Consider the following 26,176-nt stretch of genomic DNA (forward strand, 5'->3'; position numbering starts at 1 on the left):
TCCAGACTTCTCCGGAACTCCCTCCCGTCCAGCCGTGGTGCACTAACCCCTTCAGGCTGTTTTCACTCTGCCAACTCCAGACCTTTCCCTGGGATCTGCCCGAGGCTCAGTTCCCAGCCCCGCCCACCGCAGTGGGTGAGCAGACAAGCCGTAACATCTTTATTGGAGTATAATTCCTTTACAATGGTGTGTTAGTTTCTGCTTTATAACAAAGTGACTCAGTTATACATGTACATATGTTCCCATATCTCTTCCCTCTTGCATCTCCCTCCCTCCCACCCTCCCTATCCCACCCCTCTAGGTGGTCAGAAAGCACTGAGCTGATCTCCCTGTGCTATGTGGCTGCTTCCCACTAGCTATCTATTTTACGTTTGGTAGTGTATATATGTCCATGCCGCTCTCTCACTTTGTCACAGCTTACCCTTCCCTCTCCCCATATCCTCAAGTCCATTCTCTAGTAGGTCTGTGTCTTTATTCCTGTCTTGCCCCTAGGTTCTTCATGACTTTTTTCCCCTTAGATTCCATATATATGTGTTAGCATACGGTATTTGTTTCTCTCCTTTTGACTTACTTCACTCTTGATGACAGACTCTAGATCCATCCACCTCCCTACAAATAACTCAATTTTGTTTCTTTTTATGGCTGAGTAATATTCCATTGTATATATGTGCCACATCTTCTTTATCCATTCATCTGTTGATGGAGATTTAGGTTGCTTCCATGACCTGGATATTTTAAGGAGTGCTGCAATGAACATTGGGTTGCGTGTATCTTTTTGAATTATGGTTTTCTCAGAGTATATGCCAGCAGTGGGATTGCTGGGTCATATAGTACTTCTATTTTTAGTTTTTTAAGGAGTCTCCATACTGTTCTCAATAGTGGCTGTATCAATTAACATTCCCACCAACAATGTAAGAGGGTTCCCTTTTCTCCACACCCTCTCCAGCATTTACTGTTTGTAGATTTTTTGATGTTGGCCATTCTGACCGGTGTGAGGTGATACCTCATTATAGTTTTGGTTTACATTTCTCTAATAGTGATGTTGAGCATCTTTTCATGTGCCTCCTGGCCATATGTGTATCTTCTTTGGAGAAATGTCTGTTTATGTCTTCTGGCAATTCTTTTGATCACGTGTTTTTTTTTTTTTTTTGATATTGAGCTCTATGAGCTGTTCGTATATTTCAGAGATTAATCCCTTGTCCATTGCTTCATTTGCAAATATTTTCTCCTGTTCTGAGGGTTATCTTTTTGTCTTGTTTATAGTTTCCTTTGCCATGGAAAATCTTTTAAGTTTCATTAGGTTACATTTCTTTGTTTTTGTTTTTATTTTCATTACTCTAGGATGCAGTTCAAGGAAGAGCTTGCTGTGATTTTTGTCAAAGAATGTTCTGCCTATGTTTTCCTCTGAGAGTTTTATAGTGTCCGGCCTTACATTTAGATCTTTAAAACATTTTGAGTTTATTTTTGTGTATGGTGTTAGGGAGTGTTCTAATTTAGTTTTTTTTACATGTAGCTGTCCAGTTTTCCCAGCACCACTTGTTGAAGACACTGTCTTTTCCCCAGTGTATATTCATGCCTCCTTTGTCGCAGATTAATTGTTCATGGGTGTGTAGGGTTATCTTTGGGCCTTCTATCCTGTTCCATTGATCCATATTTCTCTTTTTGAGGTAGTATCATACTGTCTTGATCACTGTAGCTTTGTAGTATAGTCTGAAGTCTGGGAGCCTGATTCCTCCAGCTCCATTCTTCTTTCTCAAGATTGCTTTGGTTATTTGGGGTCTTTTGTGTTTCCATACAAATTGTGAAATTATTTCTAGTTCTGTGATAAATGCCATTGGTAGTTTGATAGGGATTGCATTGAATCTATAGATTCCTTTGGGTAGTATGGTCGTTTACACAATGTTGATTCTTCCAATCCAAGAACATGGTATATCTCTCCATCTATTTGTATCATCTTTAATTTCTTTCATCAGTGTCTTATAGTTTTCTGTATATAGGTCTTTTGTCTCCTTTGGTAGGTTTATTCATAGGTATTTTATTCTTTTTGTTGCAATGGTAAATGGAAGTATTTCCTTAATTTCTCTTCCAGATTTTTCATCATTAGTGTATAGGAATGCAAGAGATTTCTGTTCATTAATTTTGTATCCTGCTCCTTTATCAAATTCATTGATTAGCTCTAGTAGTTTTCTGGTAGCATCTTTAGGATTCTCTATGTATAGTATCATGTCATCTGCAAACAGTGACAGCTTTACTTCTTCTTTTGCAATTTTGATTTCTTTTATTTCTTTTTCTTCTCTGATTGCTGTGGCTAAAACTTCCAAAACTATTTTAAATAATAGCAGTGAGAGTGGGCAACCTTGTCTTTCTTGTTCCTGACCTTAGTGGAAATGGTTTCAGTTTTTCACCATTGAGAATGATGTTGGTTGTGGGTTTGTCATATATGGTCTGTATTATGTTGAGGTCAGTTCCCTCTATGCCTACTTTCTGGAGGGTTTTTATCATAAATCGGTGTTGAATTTTGTTGAAAGCTCTTTCTGCATCTATTGAGATGATTACATGGTTTTCCCCTTTCAATTTGTTAATATAGTTTATCACATTGATTTGTATATATTGAAGAATCCTTGCATTGCTGGGATAAACTGCACTTGATCATGGTGTATGATCCTTTTAATGTGCTGTTGGATTCTGGTTGCTAGTATTTTGTTGAGGATTTTTGCATCTCTGTTCATCAGTGATATCAGCCTGTAGTCTTCTTTCTTTGTGACATCTTTGTCTGGTTTTGGTATCAGATTGATGGTGGCCTCGTACAATGAGTTTGGGAGTGTTCCTCCCTCTGCTATATTTTGGAAGGGTTTGAGAAGGATAGGTGTTAGCTTTTCTCTAAATGTTTGATATAATATGCCTGTGCAGCCATCTGGTCGTGGGCTTTTGTTTGTTGCAAGCTTTTTAATCACAGTCTCAATTTCAGTGCTTCTGGTTGTTCTGTTTATATTTTCTTTTTCTTCCTTGTTCTGTATCAGAAGGTTGTGCTTTTCTAAGAATTTGTCTATTTCTTCCAGGTTGTCCATTTTTTCTGGCTTGTAGTAATCTCTCATGATCCTCTGTATTTCTGCAGTGTCAGTTGTTACTTCTCCATTTTCATTTCTTTTTTCTTTTCTTTTCTTTTTTTTTTTTTGCTTTACGTGGGCCTCTCACTGTTGTGGCCTCTCCCGTTGCGGAGCACAGGCTCAGCGGCCATGGCTCATGGGCCTAGCCACTCCGCGGCATGTGGGATCTTCCTGGACCGGGGCATGAACCTATGTCCCCTGCACCGGCAGGTGGACTCTCAACCACTGTGCCACCAGGGAAGCCCTCCGTTTTCATTTCTAATTCTGTTGATTTGAGTCTTCTCCCTTTTTTTCTTGATGAGTCTGGCTAATGGTTTATCAATTTTGTTTACCTTCTCAAAGAACCAGCTTTTAGTTTTATTGATCTTTGCTATTGTTTCCTTCATTTCTTTTTCAGTTATTCTGATCTGATCATTATGATTTCTTTCCTTCTGCTAACTTTTGGGGTTTTTTTTTCTTCTTTCTCCAGTTGCTTTAGGTGTAAGGTTAGATTGTTTATTTGCTATGTTTCTTGTTTCATGAGGTAGGTTTGTGTTATTATAAACTTCCGTCTTAGAACTGCTTTTGCTGCATCCCATAGGTTTTGGGTCATCTTGTTTTCATTGTCATTTGTTTCTTGATGTTTTTTGTTTTCCTCTTTGATTTCTTCAGTTATCTCTTGGTTATTTAGTAGTGTATTGTTTAGCCTCCATGTGTTTGTGTTTTTTATAAATTATTTCCTTTAATTGATGTCTAGTCTCATAGCCTTGTGGTCGGGAAAGATACTTGATATGATTTCAATTTTCTTATATTTACCAAGGCTTGATTTGTGACCCAAGATATGATCTATCCTGGAGAATGTTCCATGAGCATGTGAGAAGAATGTGTATTCTATTGTTTTTGGATGGAATGTCCTATAAGTATCAATGAAGTTCATCTTGTTTAATGTATCATTTAAAGCTTGTGTTTGCTTATTAATTTTCATTTTGGATGATGTGTACATTAGTGAAAGTGGGGAATTAAAGTCCCCTAATATGACTGTGCTGCTGTTGATTTCCCCTTTTATAAGCTGTTAGCATTTGCTTTATGTATTGTGATGTTCCTATGTTGGATGCATAAATATTTACAATTGTTATATCTTCTTCTTCGATTGATCCCTGGATCATTATGTAGTGTCCTTCTTTGTTTCTTGTTATATTCTGTATTTTAAAGTCTATTTTGTCTGATATTAGAATTCCTACTCCAGATTTCTTTTGATTTCATTTGCATGGAATATCTCTTTCCATCCGTTCACTTTACGTCCGTATGTGTCCCTAGGTCTGAATCAGGTCTCTTGTAGATAGCATATATATGGGTCTTGTTGTTTTATCCATTCAGCCAGTCTCTGCCTTTTGGTGGGAAACTTTATTCCATTTACGTTTAAGGTAGTTGTCAATATGTATGTTCTGATTACCATTTTCTTAATTGTTTTAGGTTTGTTATTGTGGGTCTTTTCCTCCTTTTGTGTTTCCTGCCTAGAGAAGTTCCTTTATCATTTGTTGTGAAGCTGGTTTTGTGGTGCTGAATTCTCTTAGCTTTTGCTTGTCTGTAAACATTTTAATTCCTCCATCGAATCTGAATGAGATCCTTGCTGTGTAGAGTAATCTTGGTTGTAGGTTTTTCCCTTTCACCACTTTAAATATGTCCTGCCACTCCCTTCTGGCTTGCAGAGTTTCTGCTGAAAGATCAGATGTTAACCTTATGTGGATTCCCTTGTGTGTTATTTGTTGTTGTTCCCTTACTGCTTTTAATATCTTTTCTTTGTAGTTAAGTTTTGGTAGTTTGATTGATATGTGTCTTGGCGTGTTTCTCCTTGGACTTATCCGGTGTGTGACTCTCTGCACTTCCTGGACTTGATTGACTATTTCCTTTCCCATATTAGGGACGTTTTCAGCTATAATCTCTTCAAATATTTCCTAAGTCCCTTTCTTTTTCTCTTCTTCTTCTGGGACCTCTATAATTCCACTGTTGGTGCATTTAGTGTTGTCCTAGAGGTCTCTGAAATTGTGCTCAATTCTTTTCATTCTTATTTTGTTTATTTTGCTCTGCAGTAGTTATTTCCACTATTTTATCTTCCAGGTCACTTATCCGTTCTTCTGCCTCAGTTATAGTGCTATTGATTCCTTCTAGAGGATTTTAAATTTCATTTATTGTGTTGTTCATTCTTGTTTTATTGCTCTTTAGTTCTTCAAGGTTTTTGTTAAACATTACTTATATTTTCTCCATTCTATTTCCAAGATTTTGGATCACCTTTACTATCATTACTCTGAATTATTTTTCAGGTAGACTGATTCTTTCCTCTCCATTTGTTTGATCTTGTTGGTTTTTGCCAGGCTCTTTCATCTGCTGTGTGTTTGTCTGTCTTCTCATTTTGCTTAACTTACTGTGTTTGGTGTCTCCTTTTCACAGGCTGCTGGTTCGTAGTTCCTGTTGTTTTTTGTGTCTGCCCCCAGTGGCAAATTTTGGTTCAGGGGTTGTGTCGGCTTTCTGGTGGAGGTGACTGGTCCCTGTGTTCTGGTGGATGAGGCTGGATATTGTCTTTCTGGTGGGCAGGGCTGCATCCGGTGGTGTTTCTTGAGGTGTCTGTGACCTGATTATGATTTTAGGCAGCCTCTCTGCTAATGGGTGGGGTTGTGTTCCTGTCTTGATAGTTGTTTGGCATAGGGTGTCCAGCACTGTAGTTTGCTAGTTGTTGAGCAGAGCTGAGTCTTACGTTGAGATGGAGATCTCTGGCGAGCTTTTGCCATTTGATATTACATTGAGCCTGGAAGTCTATGTTTGACCAGTGTCCTAAAGTCAGCTCTCCCTCTTCAGAGGCACAGGTCTGACACCCGGCTGGAATACCATGACCCTGTCAGCCACACAGCTCAGAAGAAAAGGGAGAAAAAGAGAAAGAAAAAAACAACAAATAAAATATAGTTATTATGGTAAAAAATTTTAAAAAGCTATTAAAAATTAAAAAGTAATAAAAAATGAAAAACAAGAAAGAAAGAAAGAAGAGAGCGACCATACCAAAAAAACAAATCCACCAATGATAACAAGCACTAAAAGGTATACTACGAAAAAAAAATCAAAAAAGGACAGACAGAACTCTAGGACAAATGGTAAAAGCAAAGCTATAGAGAGAAAATCAAGCAAAGAAGCATATACATACACAGCTACAGAAAGAGAAAAAGGAAAACAATATATATATCTATATATAAAAGAAAAGGAAGGAAGAAACCAAGTCATTAAACAAATTTACCAATGATAATAAAGTAAACATAAAACCAGAAACAAATTTGATGCAGGAAGCAAACCCCAAGTCTACAGTTGCTCCCAAAGTCCACCACCATAATTTTGGGATGATTCATTGTCTATTCAGGTATTCCAGAGATTCAGGGTACATCAAGTTGATTGTGGAGATTTAATCGGCTGCTCCTGAGGCTGCTGGGAGAGATTTCCCTTTCTCTTCCTTGTTCGCACAGCTCCTGGGGTTCTGCTTTGGATTTGTCCCCACCTCTACATGTAGGTCGCCTGAGTGCATCTGTTCTTCACTCAGACAGGATGGGGTTAAAGTATCAGTTGATTAGGGGTCTCTGGCTCACTCAGCGGGGGGTAGGGAGGGGTTACGGTATGCGCGGCCAGCCTGAGGTGGCAGAGGCTGGTGTCACGCAACAGCCTGTGGCGTGCTGTGTGTTCTCCCAGGGAAGTTGTCCTTGGATCACGGGACCCTGGCAGTGGTGGGCTGTGCAGGCTCCCAGGAGGGGAGGTGTGTATTGTGACCTGTGCTTGCATATAGGCTTCTTGGTGGCTGCAACAGCAGCCTTAGCATTTCATGCCTGTCTCTGGTGTCTGCGCTGTTAGCCACAGCTCATGCCCGTCTCTGGAGCTTTTTTGGGCGGTGCTCTGAATCCCCTCTCCTCGTGCACCCTGAAACAATGGTCTCTTGCCTCTTAGACAGTTCCAGACTTTTTCCCAGACTCCCTCCTGGCTAACTGTGGTGCACTAGCCCCCTGCAGGCTGTGCTCATGCAGCGAACCCCAGTCCTCTCCCTGGGATGTAACCTCCGAAGCTGGAGCCTCAGCTCCCAGCCCCCACCTGCCCTGGCAGGTGAGCAGACAATCATCTCAGGCTGGTGAGGGCTGGTCAGCACTGATCCTCTGTGCGAGTCTCTCCGCTTTGCCCTCTGCACCCTTATTGCTGCACTCTCTTCCGTGGCTCCATAGCTTCCATCCAGCCAAACCACTGTCTCCACCAATGAAGGGGCTTCCTAGTGTGTGGAAACTTTTCCTCCTCAGCTCCCTCCCAGAGGTGCAGGTTCTGTCCCTATTCTTTTGTCTGTTTTTTTTTTTTTTCTTTTTTCTTTTGCCCTACCCAGGTACGTGGGGAGTTTCTTGCCTTTTGGGAGGTCTGAGGTCTTCTGCCAGCTTTCAGTAGGTGTTCTGTAGGAGTTGTTCCACATGTAGATGTATTTCTGATGTATTTGTGGGGAGGAAGGTGATCTCTAAGTCCTACTCCTCTGACATCTGATGGTCTCTCTTGTCCTTTAAAAGGGAATAAAGGGGTTGTGCATACAAGGAGAAATTGGGAACCCAACTTCTGCAATAGCTTTCTAGCTTGAGAAAGCCTCTAAATTTACATTTGGTTCCAGGAAGTGGTAACTGAGATATGCCCTGTATGTGTGTAGGTTGAAGCAGTAGTCCTTGGGGTGGGGCATAAGCAGATAACCGAAGTATCTTACCTGAGTTGGAACAAATTGGAGCTTATCCCTTGAGGCCTTATGCCCTTTGTGTGCTAGCTGAGTGAGGAGATGTAGTCTGTCCTTGAGGTTTGCTTCCTCAGTGGGGGAGCATAACAAAAGGTCATCAACATATTGGAGTAACGTAGAGCCATGGGTTAAATTCACATTGACCAAGTCTTGTCTCGATATTTGTGAAAAATAAGTAGGGCTTTCCATGTAGCCCTGAGGCATAATGGTCCAAGTAAGTTGACATCCCTCACACCTGAAGGCACACAGGTATTGGCTATCTGGATGGACCGGAATGGTGAAGAAAGGATTGTAAAAAATTGTGTGTTTAAAGGGATTAAATTGAGAATGGTATGAGGGTTGGTGAATACAGGGTAACGTGGTATGACTATATTGTTTATGGCTTGGAGATATTGAATAATATGACAAACTCTACCATGAGGCTTGAATATCATAAGGATTGTTGTGTTACAAGGACTGGTGCATGGGATTATGAGACCCTTCTGGAGGTGTACCTTGGCAGTGGGATGAATTCTTTCCAGGGCCTCAGGCCTGAGAGGGTATTGTCTGAGTTGAGGTGAAGATTTATTAGGGTTTATCTGTATCTTACTTGGTGGTGCTGAACTGAGTGTATTCTATTTCATTTGAAGAGGTAGACCTTAAGTTAGGAGGAACAGAATCTAGCAAATCCTTATGACTGAGAACTGACAAGGTATGAGCAAGGAGGGGAATTTCAATATTAGTACTAGATTCAGAAGTAAATCTCAAGGGGTCAAGAATTTGTAAATGTATTTCCCCTTTTGGGTAAAAGGAAATATTAGTTTGTAATTTTTCCAGTAGGTCTTGGCCCAAAAGGTGTACAGGAGCAGAAGGAACAAGAAGGAACTGGGGTGAATTCACTGAAAAGAGCCTATTTCAAAAGACATTGTGATACCTACCTGGCAGGGGAGATAGCATGATCATGAGGGTGGTTTTCCCAGGGTGAGGCTCACTCATTGCACTGCGAGTATGCTGACCCCTGTGATTTCTCCAAATGGGGGAAACTCGACTGCGTAATTTGTGGTGGTGGGGGACTGCATGTGCGCTCTCCCTTGAAAAAAAAGACAATGGGGACAATTTGCTTACCTTCATAACTGTGTTGGAAACTCCCACCATTTGTACCTTTTCTGTACTTCGAGGAACGGGGATCCTTGAAGTTGGTGAGGTTAAAGACAAAGTTGCTCCTGTGTTCAGAAGAGCAGTAATTGCTTCAGCTCCTATAAAATGGTCCAGTTCTCCCAACGGTGTTAGTGGGAATACTGGGAAGACCCCAACACTTTCTTCCAGAGTATCCCTATTTGTGAGTGTCTAAAACAGGGAGGCGTTTCTCAAATTTCTCAGAGAGTTCATGAAAGGGGCCAGGGTAAGGGGCTTTGGGATGCTGATAGGGCCCTCTTTTTAACTTTGGGTACTTCTTCCAGTGGTCAGGCTGGGGCCTTGATCTTGGTAGGGTCCATTAGAGGAATTTTGGTCTTTCCCTTGAGGTGGCTGCTGAGCAGCAGTGGACAGTTGCTGCAGCTGCACATTCATGATTTTAATGGTCTTGCGTTTTTCTGTATGTTTGATTGTTTGAGATAGCTAATTAGCCAAATTGACCAAATCAGGAGTGGCCATTATTTCCCAATTTAATTGTACCTGTTTCACCAGCAGTCTAAGTTCCTCACCTAATCCCCCAACAAAGATTGAATTAAAGAGGGTTTGAGTATTGTTTGCTCCAGCAGGTATTCTGGGGTTTTCCCAGAATACTGTCTATAGACATGAGTAATAATTGTGAACAGTTTCATCAGGTCTTGTGTAGTAGACTGAATTTTTCCCCAGGCAGTGGTACAGGGAAAAGCCTGAGAAGTTGCTTCATGAAGGGCTCGAGCTACCTGAGAAGCTGGTGCCACTGCATCAATGTCATTTCTATGGATATCTTTCTGTGAAGCCAGTTGGCAGTAGTTTGCCAATGTCTGGCTTGGCTTTCTCCAATTAAGATGTGGGTTAGTTGATACAAGTCAGAGAAGCCTGGATCATAGGTTCGTATCACAAAGTTAAATTCTTCCACAAACCAGGAGGGGGTGGGCCTCAGTGACCTTGGGAAATTCCCGAGCTATGGCCCGTAATTGTGCAGGGGACCAAACCCTATAGTCTACCAGATAACAGGTGACAGCAGGGTTATTTTATGTTGTCTCTGGTATACCATTGCCATTTACCTAGGTAAGCACAGGAGGCAGCCCCATACTTTTTGTATATTTACCCAGCAGGAGTCCCAGATGGGTGAGAATCTTCCCCCATAGCAGCCTGAGACTGTGACCATCCCATTATTATGCACTCACCAGAAGGAAGGAAGTCCTTAAATGATCAGCTGATTAAACAAAAGACACCCAGAATAAAGGCCCCAACCTCAACCAAAGAGGGAGGTTCTGGACCAAAAGGACTTACTGCCCAGGCCTGGGGCCACCAGGGAGGCAGTAAAGCACAAGGGGCTCATGCAGGTACCTTGCTCAAATCCATAACAGCTTTGGAGCTGGGCATATCACTTCAGACCCATTTCTGACACTAATAATGTCAGCTGAAAGGACCACGGTCTGTAAAAAGGCAAAAAGCAGTTTATTTGGGGTCTTAGAACTGCAATTCAGGAATCATAGATTCTGGAGGATACCAGAATAATATCTCACTAGAGGAGAATAGCGGGGGTTTTTATAGGAAAAGAGGGAAGTTAATGCAGGTTTACTCAAGTTGTTTACCACGAATTTGGATTGGAGGTCAAAATTATTCTATATAATATGTTTGGGTTATGGAATGCATCTCATTTGTTACTAAAGAAAGGTATGTTTTCTTAGGCCAAATAAAGTCCAGTTCTCAGTATTATTCTTTCCTTTTAGCAACTCAGCAACTATATAACAGTTTCAATTTGGAGTGTTAAGCAAAAGTCCAGCATGGACAGCAAATATGGAGGTGCTCAGGTCATGTCTCAGTCATTCCTGACAGTTATTTTCATACTAGAAAAGTCTTCTCCCTACTTGTTAACTTAAGATTATGATGCTGCTTGATGGGCAAAGCAGGAACTCCAAGCAAGATCCCTGGTAGGATCCAGCCTTGCTTTTTTCTGGGTCCCTTCCTTTCCAGGTCATATCATTTGCACCAGGTTCCCTGGCATGGTAGAAGAAGGTGACCTCACAAAGCAAAGGGGCTTCTGCTATTCATACAGCCTCTTATCCCAACCCATCTAACCCTGGGCCACTGTACTTGCCCAGTTCAAAATGAGTTTATCTGAATTCTTCCTTTTTTGACCTTTTCACCTGGGGGAGAAGGGGAGGCAGAACTGCCCTTGTACTTGAGTGTTAAAATATTAAAAAAATTAAAATATTAAACCCCCCTATTGGGGGATTCAAGCTATAAAACTTGGCTAGCTGTATGGTAAGGGAGAAGATACCATTATCCCACCCACATTAAAATAATAGAAGCAGCTAATACATTGAGTATTTAACTATGTGGCAGGCACTGTGCTAAACAACCCATAAGGGAGGTAGTATTAATAATCCCATGTCACAGATGAGGAAACTGGGACCATTAGAGGTGAAGTGACTTGTCTAATAAAGATAGGAGTGATAAGTTTTAGACTGGTGTGGAGATGGGGTTAGTGCTCAAGAAAACTTTAACTGGCATCATGTTCAAACTCCATTTGTACTTCATGGATGGGATTGTAAGTCTTGAAAATAAATAAAAATTCCAAATGAATACTTAGTTCTTTAAATAAAATTGGCATTTCTTTTGGTGCCTGGCAGGGCTGTGAGTGCCAATAGATGGTATCTTGCCAGAAGTCTATTTTTACTTTATTATAAGTTCTGGGAAGAATTAGGGTTGAACTAATGACAAGGACTTAGAATTGCCTCTCTCATTTATTCACCATTTCCACAAAAGGGAAATACATCTGTCTTGTTTATTTCAGGACAAAGAGATAACCATGAGCTTGTCAGTCATTAGTTCTGCATGTCAAGTGCAAAAGTGACTTTTATTTTTGGCTCTTGCTTGAGTCTTTTTCTCTTCTTGGGAAGACTTAAAAAAACTATTAAAGTATAACATACATAAAGTTCATAGATTATAAGTTTGTACTTCATGAATATTCACAAACTGCACATACCCATGTAACCAGCACCCTGGTCCAAGAAACAGAACATTACTAGGAATCCCCTCATTCCTCTTCTAGTCAATACCCCTCCCAAGGGTAACCAGTATCCTGACTTCCAACAGAATAGTTTTACCCTTTTTTGTACTTAACATAAATGGATTCATGCAGTTTATGTTCTTTTGTATCTGGATTTTTTTTTTTTTTGCTTGATACTATGTTTTAAAGATTCATCCATATTATTCCTTGCTATTGTAGATCATTCTCATTGCTGTATAATGTTCCTTGTTAGCATGCCACATATGATGTATCCATTTTTCTGTTGATGGGAAATGTCCAGTTCTGGCTGTTACAAGTAGAGCATTCTTTTGACAGCTATACACATGCATTTTTGTTGGGGTATATACACAGGAGTGAAATTTCTGGATAGTAGATATGCATTCATTCAGCTAGAGTAGATACTACCAGTTTTGCACTCGCAACACCTATGTATAAGAGAGGATCTGTCCTTTAAAGTTATAGCCTTAGGGTTTAACTATGATTTTTGTAGCACCTCAGGACTACCCAAAAGTTTGGTGACTCTCCTGTCTAAATCAGAAATTATCCTACCCCCCATCACTTCTGTGTTATTTAGCACAGAGTTCTTAATTAGCTTACTTTCCTGGAATGGAACTTTATTAATTAGGATTTTTTCAGTTAACATTTATTGAGTTTCAACTGGCTTAGAAATTTACTGTAGTGAATAAGAGTGTGTGCTTTGGATCCAGACTGTCTGAATTCAATCTCAACTCTGCTACTTAACTAACTTTGTAATCTTGACAAGTATGCAACTTCTCTGTGCCTTAGTTTCTTCATCTGTCAAATGGTGGTGATAATAATAGTACCTATCTCACAGGGTTGTTATAAGGATTAAATGAGTTAATATTTGTAAAAGTACTTAGAACAGTGCCTGGCACATTGTGAATGCTTAATTTAGCTACTGATTACTATCATCATCATCATTATTAATTGTTACTATTTACAGAACCCCACATTGGGAATTGTTAAGGATTCATAGCTATCTTAGATATAGGAACTCTCCTCTAGGATCTCTTAAGTAAGGTGATGAGATGTTAAGCATAAAATTCAAGAATGAAAGTGAGAACTTTCAAGAGAGGGACAAATGAAATACTATTAGAGTTTAAAGGCAAATAGGATCCAGTTCTAGATGAATGTGAAGAGTATGAAATGAAGAAAGCTTTATAGAAGGAGTGGCGTGTAAGCTGAGTCTGAATAATAGGATTTTACTCTTCAGAGATTGGGAAGGTGAGAGGGACTCCCTACCAAAGGAACTGCAAGAGCATAACCTTAGAGGCTTAAGCTCAGAGGCAGGATTGAGAGGAATGAAGAAAGGAATTAAGTTGGAGAAATAGGTTTTGTAGATTGTAGAACGCCTTGAATGTTACACTGAAGAACTTGAACTTGGTTTTACAGGTAGCAACAACCTGCTAAAGCTTTGTAAGTCTAGAACATAGAATGCAAAAGTTAGAAAGGACCTTTTAAAAGATTATCTAAATGAAGAATGGGAATGCAGTTTCTTTTTTGCATGACGGGAATGTTCTAAAATTATATTGTGGGGATGGTTTTACAACTCTGTAAATTCACTAAAAAAAATCAATGAATTGTACATGCAAAACAAGGGAATTTTATGGTATGTAAGTTCATTAAAGTTATGAATGAATGAACGAATGAATAAGATCATCTCATGATAGTCCAAGCCTCTTATTTCACAAATGTGAAAGCTGTGGCCCAGATTGCTGAAGTTTCTTGTCCAAGGTCAAACATCTAGCAACAAGTGTTAGAGCCAGCATTCTCTTGTTGTTGTTTAGTATGCATGACTGGTTCAGACTATGATAAATTGTATGGAATTATCATTGAAACAAGAACCAAAATAATTGGGAATGCTGGATGGGTATGCAACGCTATTCTGGATAATAGTAGTAAGTAATAACACTTTATAGTACTTTACTGTTTACAAAGTGCTTTTCAAGCCACCCTACCTGCTCTCAACGTAAAAATTTATATGAAGCTTTCCTAAAAGCAGATAATTTTTGGCTTGACTTCCAGGAAACTGAGAACTAAATTTAGTGTTCAATCATATTAACTACATTAGCCCTTGTATTTAGCATTATTGCTTCCTCCTCCTTTTTCATGGCTTTGATTTTCTGTTCTGATAGTGTAATTGTAGATTTATGTTTTATTATAAACCACCTCAAATTCATTTAGGAAAGAAGCAAGGTCAAAATCAATCAAGATGAAACTGGGTAAAGTGTTTTTCATTATCAAGGAAATGTGACTTCTAGAGACAAGGGTTGTACTCCTCTTTCAGTTCTCAAAAGCCTAAATCCAGTTGGCTTCACTTTGATCCTTTCAATCAAGGAAGTAGTATAATATTAGTGGGGAAAAAACGTGGACAGAGCCAGGTTTGAATTCCAGATGTATTATTTCTTAACTCTGAGTTCTTGGGCAAATCACTCAAAAGATCTGGGTCTCAGTTTCCTCCTTTGTAAAATGGAGATAATATCTACATCTTGGGACTATGATGAAGATTAAGATATGGTATGATAAGGGACTGACACAAATTAAGTGTTCCATGATTATGTATTCCCTTCATTTTCCGTCAGAGCCAAACAACAATGGTAGAGGCTTTAGTATATATATTAGTCCTTGAAGGTCTCAAAGATCAGCCCGTCTCAAAGAGGAGTATTTTCCTGAGCATCCTGAGTACCAAGGCTCTTGGTACTACAGTTCAAAGAGAAAGCCTACCAAGGAAGCCCTGGTAGCAGTGGTCTGATATTGTGGCCACTATTTTATAGGGATTGGAATTGTTTTCCTCACCACCAGAACTTCCTCCGTTGATATAACTTTGTACTTGGGAAACCCCAATGAAGCTGTTACTCCTAGAAACCACTGGGATTTATTTTAGGGTTGTGTCTTTTAAAAGTCATTTTGTGGTTTTGTGGTGCAATATTTAACTGCTTTAGAAAGAGTTTTCGATAATCTCCAAAGACATTTTCCTTGGTTGAGAAATGCATACTGGACAGGGAGTCAGGAGTTCTGGGCTGATACTGACATGCTGCATGACCTTAGGTTTTATTTTCCTTGTGGATAAAATAATAATATCTAACCTTTATTGAGCAATTACTAAGTGCTAGGCACTATTGTAAGTGCTTTACATAAATATTGCATATTTATATACTCATTTAAGACTGACAACAATAACTATCATTATCCTCATTTCAAAGATAAAGAAATCAAGACCCAGAAAGCTTAAGCAACTTGCTGAGAGTCAGAAAATGAAGCAGTCTGTGACTCAAAAGCCTGTGCTCTTAACCCCTGCACTGTACTGCTTCAATAAAATGAGCAGATTGGATTATACCAGCACTTCTTAAACTTTGTTCCTGATGACCACTAGTCCCACAAGATAAGTTGTTTAAAAAAGAAAAAAAGGATTCTAAGGTAAAATATGTTGACACCACAAACACTGTGGAGATTGATAGTGAATTTTCATCTGTTAAAGTCTCTGAGAAACCCTGTAAGAAACCTGCTTATAATGCAGTGTTTCCCTAACATGACCACAGAACTCTGTGTGTATGTGTGCGCGTGTGTGTGTGCAATGTGCATGCACACACACCTATTAACATTCTGTGGAACTAGCGTTTATAGAACGTGCTTTGAGAAATGTTGTTGTTAATCTGGAAGATTCATTCTCTTAAGTGCTTCCAGCACTTAATAATGACATGTATGTGGACTGCAAAATGCAGCATTCCTTTCTGAGTTTCAAATTTTCTTTAATTGGAGGGGTGCTGCAAATTACGGTGTGATGAGGCATAAATTAAAGGCTGGTCTGGGTTGCATTTTTAACACTTGCTTCAAATGACCTTGTACGTCTTCACATAAAACACTTCATTTGCCCTCTACCTTTTCCTTTCCTCCTTCCTGCCCTGTAACATATTTTCTCACTTATTACTTAAAAGAAGAGACTTAAATCAGAGATGCTTGTTATGAAAATAGGAGAAAGCTTTTTTAATACGTGCAGGGTGCAGCAATTGTTTTCATGATGAATACTCTTTGTTGTCAGAGGTGATGCCACATGGAACAGGGCTTATGTGGAACACGGGCTGTTAGATATCACCACACTGTTAGTCCTCCTGGAGCCAGATGTCCTGTCTTTTATTTAATTATTTTTGCAGTGTTTCCAAGTTGTTATCAGTAATTGTGACAAATAAGGATAGTAAATGAATTCAGAGACCTCTGAAGTGCACCTGATTTCCTCCCTTTCTCCCTTCCTGGAAGGGTAATGAAAAAACAAACAAACAAACAAACATGGTTTATGGTCTACATTTTCTCTAGGAGCAAAGATCTCGTGAATGTCAGCATGTTCTGTTTACAGTCCAGGTGTGCAAAACTAACAAAGCAGTTGGGTGGCCTTACTGGGAATTAGAGTCTCTATAGTACTTAGTGGTGATCATCTTCTTCTCACCTCTTTTCTTTCTCTCTCCATCTCTCTTTCTTTACTCTCCCTCTCCTCCCTTCTCTCTTTCTCTCCTTTTTCCTTTTACTCCCCCCTCTATCCTTTCTCTCCCCTCACCCTCCCCTCAGGTCTTTTAAGTCTCTTCCCCACATCTCTCTTTTTCTTTCTCTCTTCCCCCTATACACATACCATGGGACCCAGATTTCTGTGGGAAAAAAGCACACCAGGCAGATACACCCTCTTACACACTGTCTTAAAACCAGAGGGATCTCTAGTGCCTATGAATAGAGAAAGGGGTGGGTCTGAGTAATTGCAGGTTTCCTAAAAGGTCCTACCTGCTAATACACACAGGTTCCTTGAAGTGTGGAGCCTCCAGGAAGTCCATATTAACAGTTTCAATATTAACAGTTTCCCTCTCTCTGAGGCACTTGGTAACCATCATACACGGACATTGCAGCCTTTTGGTAGATAGTGCCCTGGGCCTTAGCAGCAACTCCTTTTGAGTGGCTGATTTTCCCCTTTGTTGTGCATTTCCTTCCATTTTCTATAGTTTCAATTTCTACTCCTCACCCCTTGCCATTATTTTCCTGAAGTTTGACTTCTTTTCCTGAGTATGAGAGAGTGAGCCCTTATTCCAGCTGGCACTGATGTCTTCTGTTAACCTAATCACAATATAGTTTCTTCTAGCAACAGCAAGACTACTTCCTTTTAACTTTCAATTAGCTGAAGCAAACACATGCTTTTACCAAACTATTCTCATGAATTTTACATTGCCTCCTGCATTCAGATTAGCAAATGCCTACCTACAGCTTCCTCATCAGGAAAGGAAATGGTATGCACTCATGTTTCTTTTGCAGCATTACTTTGCAGCATTTCCTATAAGCATTTTTACCCCATACCTCATTCCTAACCTTCTTCTACTTGTTCTCTGCCTGAAGGGTGCTGTGGATTCTTTTTTAATTTTTTTTCTCTTAGTCCATTTGGGCTGTTATAATAACATACCACAGATTGGTGGCTTATAAACAACAGAAATTTATTTCTCACAGTTCTAGAGGCTAGAAGTCTAACATTAGGGTGCTAGCATGTTTGGGTTCTGGTAAAGTCCCTCTTCTGAGTTGTAAACTGCCGATGACCTCTCACCTTGTTATTACATGGCAAAAGCAGGCAAGGAATCTCTCTGGAGCCTCTTTTATAAGGGTACTAATCTCACTAATCCTATTTATGAGAGCTTCACCCTCATGACCTAATCACCTCCCAAAGTCCCCACCTCTGAATACCATCACATTTGGGCATTAGGATTTCAACATATGAATTTGGAGGGTGGACATAAGCATTCAGACCAAAGCACCTTCCTTCTCCATTTGGGTTTTTGGTCTTAAAATATCTCCTAGGTTCTAATAGTTCCTTTTTCTTTATCTTATACTGGGCCTTCTGAGTTTGGCTTTTTGCTTAACTCTACTCCTTCTCTGGCCTTGTCCTTCCACCCTCCTTCCCTTCTCTAATTGGACACTTCTTGCTATCTTTCCCTTGCTTCTTTTTCTCCAGTCACCCTTTAGCCACCTTCTATATCTGTACCTCTAGCATGGGTGACTGTGCTGCAAATAAATGCCTTCCTGATTTCGGATGCATGCATCAGTAAGCGACAGCTTGCAGCAAGCATCAGCGAGCAATAGCTGGAAGCAAGATCTTAGTTCCCGGGCCTGGAGTCCTAACTGCTAGGCCACAGAGGCCAGCGACTAGGGCCTGGGTCCCTAGTTCTTGCCTGCCTTGTCAAGAATGAATTCAGGTGAGGAGGCAGAAGGTAAAGAGAAAAGTAAAAAGTTTATTGGAAAAACAAAGTACATGCGGAAAGACACATGGGCGAACTCAGAGAGAGTCGCACCTTTGGGAAGTTTAAATCCTTTTTAAGGGGGCAGTTTTCTGGGTCTTTTTTTCCTTTCTGACAAATCATTTTGCTTTGTCCGTCCTGGCTAATCAGTCTCAGGACCCTCCTCATAGGTGCGCACACACACCTCTCAGTCAAGATGATCCTGCTGTGAAGGCATCTGGGAGAAGCAAGTCTTATTATGGCCTGGAGTTGTCCCCTGACTTTTGACCTCCAAGGAGCCTTTCTGCGCATGCCTAGTGTCTCTCTTGCCCCAAAGGGTGGGCAGGTGGGGGGAGTGGAAATCCCTGATCCTTTATTCAGACAAGATTTTGGCCTTCTTTGTTCTTGCCATGACTGTTATCTTAAGACATCCACAAGAGACAAAGCTTGGCTCTTTACCCTGTCTCTGTCATTACTTCCATTTCAGAGAGCAAACAGGAGGCTGATTTTAAATGCCTAACCTGAAGCCCACCTGTCATCTCCTGTCTCAGGAAATGCAAACAGGAGGCTAGTTGTAAGTGTCCAGCCTGAAGCCCACTTTTTCCTGCCCCATGAAATGTAAACAGAAGGCCAGTTGTAAATGTCTAACCTGGAGCCCACCTATCTCCTGCCTCATTCCTAGCCTGTACAGGAAAACAAGATCAATTTTTCTTGGGATTGGTAAAGACTTCTTTTGTAATTGTGGGAAAAAAACCCTATAACATTAAATTCAACAACTTAACCATTTTAAGTGTATAATTCCATAGTATTAAGTATATTCACATTATTCTTCAACAAATCTCTAGAACTTTTTCATCCGGCAACACTGAAACTCTGTATCTACTAAACACTGATTTCCCCTCTCACCTCCCCACAGCCCTTGAAAATTACCTTCCTACTTTCTGTTTCTGTAATTTTGACTAATTTAGATATTTCATATGAGGGAAATGATACAGTTTTTGTGCTTTTATGACTGGCTTATTTCATATAGCATAATGTCATCCATGTTGTAGTATGTGGCAGGATTTGTTAAGGCTGCATAATATTCCATTGTGTGTACATTTTCTTTATCCATTAAGCTGTCTATGGACATTTGGGTTGCTTCCACCTCTTGGCTATTGTGAATAATGCGGCATTGTATATGGGTGTACAAATATCGCTTCAGTATCCTGCTTTGAATTATTTTGGATATAAGTCCAGAAATAGGATTGCTGGACCATATGATAATTCTCTTTTTAGTTTTTTGAGACACTTGTATCCTGGTTTTCATAATGGCTGCACCATTTTACATTCCCACCAACAATGTACAAGGGTTCCAACTTCTACATAGCCTCACCAACACTTGTTATTTTCTGTTCTTTTTATAATGGCTATCCTAGTGGGTGTGAGGTGATACTTCTTGGTTTTGATTTGAATTTCTCTTATGATTAGTGATATTGATCTTTTCATATGCTTGTTGGTCATTTGTAGATCTTTTTTGGAGAACTGTCTATTCAAGTCCTTTGCCAATTTTAAAATCAGATTACTATTATATGTGTGTGTGTATGGTTGAGTTGTAAAAGTTCTCTTTTATATTCTGGATATTAAACCCTTTTCAGATATATGATTTGGAAATATTCTCTCCCATTCTGTGGTTGCCTTTTCACCCAGTTGATTGTTTCCTTTGTTGCACAGAAGTTTTAAATTTTGATGTAGTCTCTTATCTTTCTCTGCTTGTGCTTTTTGGTGTCATATCCAAGAAATAATTGCCAAGTCTAATATCCTGAAGCTGTTCCCCTATGTTTTATTCTAGGAGTTTTATAGTTTTTGGTCTTATGTTTAGCTCTTTAACCCATTTTGAGTTAATTTTTATATGATATAAAGTAAGGGTCTAACATCATGCCAGTTTACCTGACACTGTTTGTGGAAGAGACTATCCTTTCCCCATTGTGTAGTCTTGGTACTCTTATCAAAAATCATTTGGTCAAATATGCATGTGTTTATTTCTGGGCTCTATTCTGTTGCATTGGTCTGTATATCTGTTTTTATGCCAGTGGCACACATTTTGATTACTGTTGCTTTGTAGTATGTTTTGAAATCAGGAAGTGTGAGACCTCTAACTTTATTCTTCTTTTTCAAGATTGATTTGGCTATTTGGGATCCTTAGAGATTCCATATGAATTTTAGATTTTAGGATCATTCTTTTATTTCTGGAAAAAATTACATCAGGATTTTGATTGGAACTGCATTGAATCTGTAGATCACTTTGGGTAGTGTGGACATTTTAACAATATTAAGTCTTCTAATCCACAAGCATGGAATATCAATTCCACTTATTTGTATCTTCTTTGACTTATTTTAACAATGTTTTCTAGTTTTCAGTGTTCAAGTCTTTCACCTCCTTGGTAACTTTATTCCAGAGTATTTTATCCTTCTAGATTCTATAGTGAATGGGATTGTTGTCTTAATTTCCTTTTTGGTTTGGTCATAGTTAGTTTATAGAAATGCAACTGATTTTTGTATGTTGATTTTGTATCCTGAAACATTACTGAAATTGTTTATTGTAACAGTTTTTTGGTGGAATCCTTAGAGTTTTCTACATGTAAGGTCATGTCATCTGTGAACAGAGATAATTTTACTTCTTCTTTTCCAATTTGGATGCCTTTAATTTCTTTTTCTTGTCTAATTGCTCTGGTTAGGACTTTCTGTGCTGGAGAACAGCTTTAAGAATGACTTTACAGGATTGAGTCCTAGGGGCAGGTGTTCAAGGGAGATATTTTTCTCAAGCATAACTACTTTGGGTTGTAGTAAAGATTAAAATGAAACATAGCATGTAAAGCACAATACTTGGTGCATAGTAACTTCTATATTTTGTTATTACAGTTGTTCCTGTGTTTGAGAGGTGAAACTTGGAACCTAACCCTGGAAAATAAAAGGATGAAGTCGTAACTCCCTAAAGATGTGGTTCTCAACCTGGCTACCTACTGGAATCACCTGGGGAAACTTTTTCAAACTTACAAGACCAAACCAATTACATCAAAACCCTTAGGAGTGGGAATCAGGCATCAGTATTTTTTTTTGTGGTACATGGGCCTCTCCTGTTGCGGAGCACAGGCTCTGGACGTGCAGGCTCAGCGGCCATGGATCATGGGCCTAGCCGCTCCGTGGCATGTGGGATCTTCCTGGACTGGGGCATGAACCCATGTCCCCTGCATCAGCAGGCAGACTCTCAACCACTGCGCCACCAGGGAAGCCCAAGCATCAGTATTTTTAAAGTTGCCCAGTTGATTCCAATATTTAGCTAAGCATTTATATATATATGTATATATATGTGTGTGTGTGTGTGTGTGTGTGTGTGTGTGTGTGTATGTGTATATATATAAACACATATATGCATTTATGTCTATTAATCTATATTTACATTTATATATTTAATGATTTTGGCTTCCATTAATTTTGCATCTCTAAGTTTTTCTCGGCTGTACATTTTATTTAGATATGTTGTCTGGAATAATTCACTGGTTCTCAATGATGGCTACACAATAGAATCACCTGTGGGGTTTTTAAAAATTCCACTTCCCCACCCCAGACCAATTAAATCAGTTTGGGGGGTGAGGCCTGCATAGTCCTTGTTTTGTTTTTATTTTGCATTGTTTTAAAGCTCCTCTGGTATATAGCTCATGTTGAAGACCATTAATTTACCTGAAAGGAAGTTTGTGCTTGTGAGACTAAGACACTGCAGAGTTTTAATTGCTATAGATATAACCTAATTCTTCAGTTAGAATCTAAATATGTGAGCTTTCCTGGGTCAAACTATCCTGTAGTAATCGCCTCTTATGGTTTATTAAGTACTATTATATACATTTGATGTTTATAATAAATTCACATGGCAGGCTTAATTTTCCCCATTTTACAGATGAGGAGACTGGTACAGAGAGTTGAAGTAAGTTCCCTAAGGTTACCCCATTGGCAGAGCTGGATTTGTACTCAGGTTTCCTATTGCACAGTGTTATGCTATAATATGCCATGCACACAACCTTGAAAAAATATTTTCCCTCCAGTATGAGTACATACTCTCTTTCAGTCTTTTAACCAGAAAAAATAATCACCCAATTTGAGCAGAATCTTTTTTGATCCAACCCTCTTTTTCTATATCCATTTAGTTTCAACTCAGGTTTGCCATTAACTTTCTATGTGTTTCAAGGAGGAAGGATTGCTAACTATGTCTGCTTGTAGATCAAGTGAGATAATTACTGAGAATTCAGGCCACTCCTTTCATTCTTTTTTTTAAAAAAAGAAAACTTCAGTTTTTTGGAGCAATTTAGATTTACAGAAAAATTGGGATGTTTTCCCATATACACCCTCATCCACCCTCCCCCTGCCCCATTCAGTTTCTCGTGTTATTAACATCTTGCATTAGTGTGATACATTTCTTACAATTGATGACCCAATATTGATACATTATTATGATTAACTTCATCATTTACATTAGGGTTCACTCTTGGTTTTGTACATTCTATGGGTTTGGACAAATGTATCCATCAGTATGGTATCATATAGAATATTTTTATAGCCCTAAAATGCCTACATGCTTTGCCCATTCATATCTCCTCCCACCCCCCAACTCCTGGAATCATAGATCTTTTTTCTGCCTCCAGAGTTTTACCTTTTCCAGAATGCCATGTGGTTGGAATCATACAGTATGTGGCCTTTTCATATTGGCTTATTTCATTTAGCAATATACATTGAAGATTCCTCCATGTCTTTTCATGGCTTGATAGCTCATTTTATTTAATCACTGAATAGTATTCTAATGACTGAATGTAACACAGTTTCGTTATCCATTCACTTATTAAAGCATATTTTGGTTCCTTCCAAGTTTTGGCAATTATGAATAAAGCTGCAATAAATGTGTGCAGGTTTTATTTGGGCATTAATTTTCAACTGATTGGGGCACATACCAAGGAGCACAGTTGCTGTATTTTATGGTAAGATTATGTTTAGTTGTGTATGAAACCAGCAAAATGTCTTCCAAAGTGACTGTACTGTTTTACATTCCTATAAGCAATGAATGATAGTTCCCCTTTCTCTACATCCTCACCAGCATCTGTTGTCAGTGTTTAGGATTTTGGCTATTCTAATAGGTGTGTAGTGGTATCTCGTTGTTTTAATTTCCATTTCCTTCATGACATATGATGTGGAGCATCTATTCATACACTTATGTGCCTTCTGCATATTTTCATTTTTAAAAATTTATTTATTTTTAAAATTTATTTTTGGCTGTGTTGGGTCCTCATTGCTGTGCACAGGCATTCTCTACTTGTGGCGAGAGGGGGCTACTCTTTGTTGTGGTGCGCCGGCTTCTCATTGTGGTGGCTTCTCTTGTTGTGGAGCACAGGCTCTAGGCACGCAGGCTTTAGTAGTTGCACCATGTGAGCTCTAGAGCTCAGGCACAGGAGTTGTGGTGCACGGGCTTAGTTGCTCCATGGCATGTGGGATCGTCCTGCACCAGGGCTTGAACCCATGTCCCCTGAATTGAGAGGCAGCTTCTTAACCACTGTACCACGAGGGAAGTCCTGCATATCTTCTTTAATGAGATGTCTATTCAGAACTTTGCCGATTTGTTTATTGGGTTGTCTGTTGTCTTATTGTTGAGTTTTTTTTTTTTTTTTTTTTTTTTTTTTTTTTCGGTATGCGGGCCTCTCACCGCTGCGGCCTCTCCCGCCGCGGAGCACAGGCCCCGGACGCACAGGCTCAGTGGCCACGGCTCACGGGCCCAGCCGCTCCGCGGCACGTGGGATCCTCCCGGACCAGGGCACGAACCCGCGTCCCCTGCACCGGCAGGCGGACTCCCAACCACTGCGCCACCAGGGAAGCCCTTATTGTTGAGTTTTAATAGTTCTTTATGTATATGCATACCAGTCATTTTTCAGATATGTTTTTTAACATCTTTATTGCAGTATAATCGCATTACAATGTTGTGTTAGTTTCTGCTGTATAACAAATTGAATCAGCTATATGTATACATATATCCCCATAGCCACGCCCTCTTGCATCTCCCCGCCACCCTCCCTATCACACCCCTCTAGGTGGTCACAAAGAACTGAGCTGATCTGCCTATGCTATGTGGCTGCTTCCCACTAGCTATCTATTTACATTTGGTAGTGTATGTATGTCAGTGCTACTCTATCACTTAATTCCAGCTTACACTTCCCCACCTGTGTCCTCAAGTCCATTCTCTACATCTATATCTTTATTCCGGTCCTGCCCCTAGGTTCATCAGAACTATTTTTTTTGATTCCATACATATGTGTTAGCATGTGGTATTTGTTTTTCTCTTTCTGACTTACTTCACTCTGTATGACAGACTCTATGTTCATCTACCTCACTATAGATAACTCAATTTCATTTCTTTTTATGGCTGAGTAATATTCCACTGTATATATGTGCCACATATTATTTATCCATTCATCTGTCACTTGACACTTAGGTTGCTTCCATATCCTGGCTATTGTAAATAGTGCTGCAATGAGCACTGTAGTACATGACTCTTTTTTTTTCTTACAAACATATAAGGAGGAAATGATAACAATCTTAACACTAACTATTTCAAAGAATGTATTTTATTTTTTTAAACATCTTTATTGGAGTATAATTGCTTTACAATGGTGTGTTAGTTTCTGCTTTACAACAAAGTGAATCAGTTATACATATACATATGTTCCCATATCTCTTCCCTCTTGCGTCTCCCTCCCTCCCACCCTGGCTATCCCACCCCTCTAGGTTCTCACAAACCACCTAGCTGTTCTCCATGTGCCATGCGGCTGCTTCCCACTAGCTATCCACCCTACGTCTGGTAGTGTATATATGTCCATGCCACTCTCTCACTTCGTCACAGCTTACTCTTCCCCCTCCCCATATACTCAAGTCCATGTTCTAGTAGGTCTGTGTTTTTTCCCATCCTACCCCTAGTCTCTTCATGACATTTCTTTTCTTAGATTCCATATATATATGTGATAGTATATGGTATTTGTTTTTCTCCTTCTGACTTAGTTCACTCTGTATGACAGACTCCAGGTCCATCCACCTCACTACAGATAACTCAGTTTCATTTCTTTTTATGGCTGAGTAATATTCCATTGTATATATGTGCCACATCTTCTTTATCCATTTATCTGTTGATGGACACATAGGATGATTACATGTCATGGCTATTGTAAATAGAGCTGCAATGAACATTGTGGTACATGACTCTTTTTGAATTATGGTTTTCTCAGGATATATGCCCAGTAGTGGGATTGCTGGGTCGTATGGTAGTTCTATTTATAGTTTTTTAAGGAACCTCCATACTGTTCTCCATAGTGGCTGTATCAATTTACATTCCCACGAACAGTGCAAGAGTGTTTTCCTTTTCTCCCCACCCTCTCCAGCATTTATAGTTTGTAGATTTTTTGATGATGGCCATTCTGACCAGTGTGAGATGATATCTCATTGTAGTTTTGATTTGTATTTCTCTAATGATTAATGATGTTGAGCATTCTTTCATGTGTTTGTTGGCAATCTGTATATCTTCTTTGGAGAAATGTCTATTGAGGTCTTCTTCCCATTTGGGGATTGGGTTGTTTGTTTTTTTGTTATTGAGCTGCATGAGTTGCTTATAAATTTAGGAGATTAATCCTTTGTCAGTTGCTTCATTTGCAACTATTTTCTTACATGAATCATTGAATTATGGATTTCTCAGTGTATATGCCCAGTAGTGGGACTGCTGGGTCATATGGTAGTTATATTTTTATTTTTAAGGAACCTCCACACTGTCCTCCATAGTGGCTGTATC

General features: G+C 39.5%; 1 protein-coding gene and 1 non-coding gene across 5 annotated transcripts in view; both read left to right on the forward strand.

Annotated features, from left to right (window-relative positions):
- The window catches only part of MTMR8 (myotubularin related protein 8), a 233,709-nt gene that overhangs the window by 13,633 nt on the left and 193,900 nt on the right, over nt 1-26,176 (forward strand). The gene's annotated exons all lie outside the window — the stretch shown is intronic.
- Nucleotides 8,785-8,948, forward strand: LOC131749109 (U1 spliceosomal RNA). Its single transcript, XR_009333217.1, has one exon. It is a non-coding gene; the product is annotated as a U1 spliceosomal RNA (small nuclear RNA).

This window comes from Kogia breviceps, chromosome X (genome assembly GCF_026419965.1).
Source record: "Kogia breviceps isolate mKogBre1 chromosome X, mKogBre1 haplotype 1, whole genome shotgun sequence".
In the NCBI taxonomy this organism is placed as follows: domain Eukaryota; kingdom Metazoa; phylum Chordata; class Mammalia; order Artiodactyla; family Physeteridae; genus Kogia; species Kogia breviceps.